Raw genomic sequence first — 6,676 nt, 5'->3', positions numbered from 1 at the left:
AGCACACACAAGCAGGGGACCAAGGATCCTGACGCAGCGGGGATGGGGACCGGGAAACTCCCACAGGGAGCAGGCAGGGGGTCGGGAACCCCACTGCTATGGGGACAGGGGGACACACAGCCACAGGGACAGGGGAGCCTGGCACACACGGACTGAGGACGCCGATGTCACACGGATGGGGACCAGGGATCCCAGCACACACAGGCAAAGGACCACGGACCCCGATAATGTGGGAATGGAGACTGGGAACGCTGGTGCATGCAGGAAGGAGTCAAAATCCCAACGGCACAGAGACGGGGACCAGGCACCCCAGCACATGCAGACAGGGGACCAGGGACCCCGATGCCATGGAGACAAGAATTGGGGACTGCAGCACATGCAGAACCGGGACCAAAGACCCTGCTGCCATGGGGACAGGGAATGGGGACTTCAGCACATGCAGGAAGGGGACTGGGGACCCCGGTGCCATGGGGACAGATCACTCCCAGTGTGCCAGCGCCAGGGACACCTCAAGAAGGGCTTTTTGGGACACAGACCCAAAGCACAACCATGTGTCCCAGAGCCATCATGCCATCCTTGCTCCCAGGGAGGCCACCAAAGGCCCCCACAGAAAAGCCAAAATGTTGGGGACACACACACTTTGCCTTCCCCAGATCCCACCGTCTCCTCTTCGGAGCCACCTTCCCCCCTTAATTACCTGCGACAAAGAGTCCATGTCGGGCAATCCGAAAAACAAACCTCGCCACAGCTAATGAGGTGCCAAAGGCCAAGAGTGGGGCTCGTTTATGGGGCCGCCGTAACAACCTGCGAGGACTCTGCTCCGGCGCTGCCCAGCCCTTCCCAGCATGATGCAACCTCGGGGCCGCGCCGCCGCTCAGCGCATCCCGGCACCCGAACCCACGGCCCCGGCACCTGCCACCGGTGGAAATCGAGCTCTGGATTCTTTTTTTTTTTTTTTTTTTGCACAGCATCCGCCGCTCCGGAGGCAGCTCCGGCGTTGGCGGGCGCACGCGCCCGGCGCATCCCCGGGTGCGAGATCTGAAGCATCCCCATCCCTGCGAAAACACGTGGTGCCAAAAGCCGCTCACCGCCGACTCCAAACTTCGGGGCGGCCGCGCGTTTTGGCAACGCTCTGCCCTGACCTCGGCGACGTCCCTTGGAGCCACCAGCATCCGCAGCGCTGCCCGCCACCGAAGCACGCCGCTCTTGGCACTGGGATAACCCAAATCGCCGCCTGGGCGGGCAAGTGAGACCCCGCCGAGGAGGACAAGCTGCTTTTTCTGCCCACCTCCATCGTGCCCCCGTGGTTGGCGGCGTGACGGAGAGCGGGGGGTGCCCGCGCCGGACCCGGGTCCTCGTCACGGCGAGGGATGACAGCTGCCACCGGCGGGTGACGTCACCGTGACGTCACGGCGGGGAGCCTCATCGCCCTTGTTCGCATCACCCCGCCGCACCTCTGAGCTCAGCACATTTCGGGGACGGCCGGCATCAATTAATACAAACGATCATTAATAAAGGCGAAAAGCACACGGGGGAATAACGATGGGGGGGGGGGGGGGGGCACGGTGCACCTTAAGGCTTATCTGCCTCCCACCCCTATCCGTTCTCCCCGCCACCCCCACCCTACCCCCCCCCCCCGCACGAAGCGATGCTGGAGGGAAAGGAAAAGGGATAAAAGAAGGAAAACAGCCACAAAACGGGGGCGGGGGCGCGGGGCGTGTGTCCCTCCCCAGGCCCCGCCGCTTTGTCCTCGCGGCCCCGCGGGGCCGCCAACACCGCGGGGGGGGGGGGGGGGTTTAAACCCCCCCCCCCCCCCCCCCAACCCCCGGGGGGGGGTTTTTTGGGGGGGGGGAGGGGGCTGAGGGGGTGCAGAGGGGGTGTTTTGGGGGGGAAGGGGTGCGCTTACCTCGCCGCTGCCCCCGCGCTGCCCCCGCAGCCCCCGCCGGCCCCGCACGGCGCCGGCCCTCAGGAGGAAGCCATCTTGTCTCCCTCTCCTCCACGCTCCCTCACCGCCGCCCCGCTGCAGCCGGGGGGGGGGAATGAGCGCCGCATCCCTGCTCCCCCCCCTCCTCCTCCTCCTCCTCCTCTTCTTCCCTCCTTCCTCCTCCTTCCTCCTCCTCCTCCTCCTTCTTCTTCCTCCTCCTCCTCCTCCTCCTCCTTTCCCCCCCCACGCGCAGCCCCCCCCCCCTTCCCCACGCAGTGGCACCGCCCGCCCGCTCCCTGCGCTGCGCAGGAGCGGGGACATGAGGGGGACACGGGGGGGGACGCGGACACGGCGCGGGGGACGCGGGCACGGACACGCGACCCCGCACCCGCAAAAAAACGGGGTAACGGGACCCCCAAAGCCCGGTCATTGTGAGATTGGACCCCCGGGAAACTGAGGCATCAGCCCACGCGGGGGCCGGGAGCAGGCACAAAACCCCCGGGGACATGGGGTGGGGGGCGTGGGGGGACACAGGGGGGACACGGGAGGGGACACAGGGGGACACTGGGGGAGGAAAGGGGGGGGACGCAGCGGGGACACAGGGAGGGACACAAGGGGGACGTGAGTGGGACACGAGGGGGTGCAGGTGGGGCGCAGAGGACACACGAGGGGGACATGGACATGGACACAAATGCGCGACCCCGTACTCCCAATATGGGGTAACGGGACCCCCAAACCCTGGTCAGAGTGGGGTTGTCCCTCGGGAAACTGAGGCATCAGCCCACGCAGGGGGGTGGGAGCAGCCACAGGCCCCCCGAGAGCAGCCGGGGGGAGCCCCAAAAACGCTCTTTGCACTCCCTCCCTGCAGTATTTTACCGCCATTTAAACCCCTGGCAACCTCGTTAGATTTTGTGCATTAATTTGGTTGGGTTAATTTGGGAACATTGATCATTTGGGGCCCTCATCAACTTGGGGATATCATTAATTTGGGGTCATCACTAATTTTGGCCCCTAATTAATTTGGGGACATCAGACCTTCGAAACATTTAAATCCTCCTCCAACAACATGCACGTCGTCCGATTGCCCCTTCTTCCCCAAAATCCAGGCCCCGCTGAAGAAAGGGGGGAATGCGGGCGTTTTCCCGTGGGGAAAGCAGTGGGAATTGGACGGCGAAAGGGTTAAGGTGGGGCTGGATCCTTGAAAAAGTCCTGGTGGAATTCAGCTCCAGCTTTTCCAACCCGTGTTGGAGCTGGCGGGTCTCCCTGTGATGCACAGAAGTATTTTGGGGGAGGCAACGGGGAGGGAGAAGGAAAAAAGGGAGCAAGGAAGGCGAATTCCCCCCAAAACTCCTCCATCCAGGCTTGGAGGTGATGCTCCTGCAACGCTTGGAGTTTTCCAAGCCCGTTCTCAGCTAAATCACCAGCAAAACAGCTACAAACTCAAAATTTCCGAAGGTTTCCCAGGAAAACTCTTTTCCAAAGGGATCTGAGGGTCCCGTGAAATGCCCAGTGGGTAGGATGAACCAGATCCCGAGTCCAGGTGGAAGCGCAAGCACAGACCTGACATCCCCATCCCTGCCACGTTCCCTGGAGCTCCTCTCTTCCCGAAAAGGCCACGCGTGAGCCAAGAGCGCGCCGGGATCCGACCTCTGCTCTGAGCGACGCGACTCCCACGGGAATAGCTGGGATAAACCGGTGCCGGCAGCTGGTTTTCCCCCAAATTTCCAGCCTCGCACGGCAGCGCCCGGGCTTGCAAACCCCCTGTGCCCGGCCCAGCTCGGCTCTGCCGGGCAACAGCTCCGTGCAGAGAGCGCGGCGGGGATTTCATCCTGACAGACGCCTCTTCCCTCCCGTCCTCCTCCTCCGCTCCAGCACGCGCCGGCATCCATCGGACTTGCTCCCGAGTCCTTTTAGCTGCTCACATCACAGCCAGGACTGGGAATATTTCCATTTTCCAGGCACGGAGATGGTGAGAATCCCCCCGGATTACCCGGGGACAGCCCTCGGCAGGCGGGTGACATCCTGCAGGTGACACCGGGATGTGCCGAATGAAAATGAGCCGAACCCGAGCCTGTCCTTCATCCCATCCATCCCCCTGATGCTTTTTTTTTGGAGATGCCAGACACGTTTTGGGGCGATTTCACACTGGCGGGGGAAAAAAAAATCCCACCTCAACCCTCCAGGGAAAGCCTCGGAGATGGACAAATTTAGTAACTTTTATTAGTAATGCTTTAAATGAGATTATCCCTAATCTCCAGCGCTCGGCCCCGAGCCTGCCTGCCAAATTCAGTTAGGGGCTTTCATTTCCGAGCTCCGGGAATGCCCCAGGGACGTGCCAGGGACACCTTGAGCTGCGCCACGTCCCATCGCCGCCACCCCACAAAGCGGTTTTGGGGGCCTGGTGTGACCGTTCCTGCTGGGAACGGGGTTTTCTGTGGGGTTTATTTCGGGTTTGTTGCCCAGAGCTGAGAGAGGCAGCTGGGAGCATCCTTCCCTCGGTTTGGGGGGACACCGGCGGCTCCCGGTGCGGAGCGGGGCTGTTCCGCGGTAATGAGCGGCTTCCCGAGACGTTGATTAGTTATGCAAATCAGGAAGACACCCAGAGCCGCTTGGGAAGGCAGGAGAGGGTCTGACAGAGCCGCGCCATGGGGAGCGGAGATAAACCTTGACCTCTGGTATCTTCCCTCCTCCTCCTCTCCCAAATCCTCATGGATGGGGACCAGGAGATCGGCCCCCAAGGGGGACAGCAGGAGCACGGAGCTGCGGGGGCAGAGCCGGCTTTCCCGGGCCTGGCCGAGCCGGAGGAACTGGTGCTGGGAAGGGGCTGGCTGCCCGGCTGGCTCCGTCTGCCAAACCACCCCGGGAGAGACGCCGGGACGTGGGAATTGTGGCACACCCCTGGCTCGGCCACCGGCACCATCCCCGGCTCCTGGGCGATCCCGCCGCTGCCGGCCCTGGCTCCAGCAGCATCCTCATAAATCATCTTTTTTTCCCCCCAGATCCTCGCTGGAAAAGCGCCGGGGACAAACCTTCGCCATCGGCTTTCACCCGCGTTTCGCCAAGGGCAAAGTCCTTCCCCCGCCTCGCCGTGTGCCAACGTCCCCACCGCCCCATCCCAGCTTCCCACCAGCCATTCCGAGGGAAAAACCCGCTGGATACGACCCAGAGGCGCAGGGCAGCCGCGCACCCTCAATACCACAAAAAAGCAAAGCAGCGGTTTTTTTTTTTTGGGGGGGGGGGGGGGGGGGGGGGGGAAGCACCAAAACAACCAACCCCGGGCAGATGTTTCTCTATTTCTCCCTCACTCCCACGCTGGAGACCCCCCAGCTGGAGCAGCCCCCCCTTTTCCCTGTCTCCTGCGTGGGCACGACGGGCACAAAATGAGAGATCCCGGTTCCAACCACCCCGGCCGGTAAAACCAGAAGCGCCGAAGGAAGGCGTTGGAATTTTTGGTGAAGAAAACGCCGCGACTTGTTAGCTCCGAGATGCTCCCCCCGGGCACGGCTCTGCCTTCCCTTTCCTCGCCACCCCTTTCTTTTTGGGGACCCCCCCCCCCCTCCCCCGGGTGGGTTTCGTGCAGCGTTTTCCTCTTCTATGCCAAGAAATTCCAAGGAATTCAGTTGAAATGTGGGTTTTGTCCTGCTGCCACCCATCCCGCGGCGCTGTTTCGGGGATGCCCCAGGGAGGAGCTGAAATTCTGGGGGGGGGGGGGTTTAAGGCATCAAAGTGGCCTTTTAGGCAGCAGAAAGTCCCATTTCCCACGGAAATACCCTTAAAAAAAACCAAACCCATCCACCAACCGACAAGGGGCTTTCCCTGCCCACCTCGACGAGCCCCCTCCAAGTCACGGTGACGTTACAAAGGGGCCACAAATCACCCCGAAACTGCGGAGGTGTGGGGAGGGACGGATGGGTTTGAGGGAGCCGGGGATCACTCACCTCCCGGCGAAGCCCCTCGTGCGTCTCCATCTCCATCCCGGGGGCAGCCTTAGATTTCGGGGCTCCCCCCGGCCGGGGGGGCAGCGGCGGCTGGCCCGGGCTGGCGGAACCTGGTGTCCGGCGACAGGGACATCCCGCCGTCACCGCGTCCCCCACCCTGGGGACACCGCCGAGTCCTGCGGGGACAGAGCCGAGGGAAGCCGCGAAGTCACCCCGACTTTTAACCTCCGCGCTGATTCCACCCCGGGGGGCGGCCCCGCTGGGCTCCCCACCCCTCCTGCCCCCGAGCTCCCCCCAAACCGGGGTGCCTCCCCGCTTTTAATCCCACCCCTTCTTTCTTCCAACCCCATTTTCCTTTTCGCTTTTTTCCCCCCCCTCCAGACCGCGCGGCTCCGCACAAACTTCACAACTTCAGCCGCGCACCGGCAACTTTCCACCTCCCCCCGCCCCCTCCCCAGCTCCCCAAATTCAGATATAAAGAGAGTTTACCGGAAAAAAAAAAAAGGGGTCCGGCCCCCCCCCCCTTGAGAACGGGGGCTCGCCCCGGAGCTGAGCGCTCGCCCGGCGGCGGGGGGCGGCGGGGACGGCGCAGAGGGGCTGGGGGCGGCTCTGGATGTCGCCGGCACCCCGAGGGGACCCGCGGCGGAGCTGCCGCACGTTGCTGCTGCTGCTGCTCTGCTGCTTCCTTTGTTCTGCAGCGCCCGCTCGGGGGGACCCGCCGGGCGGCCGGGGGGCTCCGGGGCAGCGCCCGCAGCCGCCCCCCGGCCCCCTCCGCACCCGGGGGGCACCCGGAGCCTCGGGGGGGGGGGGGGGG

General features: G+C 63.7%; 1 long non-coding RNA gene across 1 annotated transcript; it reads right to left on the bottom strand.

Moving 5' to 3' along the window:
- Positions 1-752: 752 nt before the first annotated feature.
- On the bottom strand, positions 753-1,536 carry LOC121672529. The gene is made up of 2 exons (XR_006018889.1): positions 1,143-1,536; positions 753-1,055 (listed from the first exon to the last, which is right to left on the bottom strand). It is a non-coding gene; the product is annotated as an uncharacterized LOC121672529 (long non-coding RNA).
- Between the last annotated feature and the right edge of the window lie 5,140 nt (positions 1,537-6,676).

Source organism: Corvus kubaryi, unplaced genomic scaffold (genome assembly GCF_017639235.1).
Source record: "Corvus kubaryi isolate FWS band 111438036 unplaced genomic scaffold, C.kubaryi_AGA036_p1.0 62652, whole genome shotgun sequence".
Taxonomy (NCBI): Eukaryota; Metazoa; Chordata; class Aves; order Passeriformes; family Corvidae; genus Corvus; species Corvus kubaryi.
The sequence above is the reverse complement of the archived record's forward strand: the minus strand, read 5'-3'. Positions and strand labels throughout refer to the sequence as shown.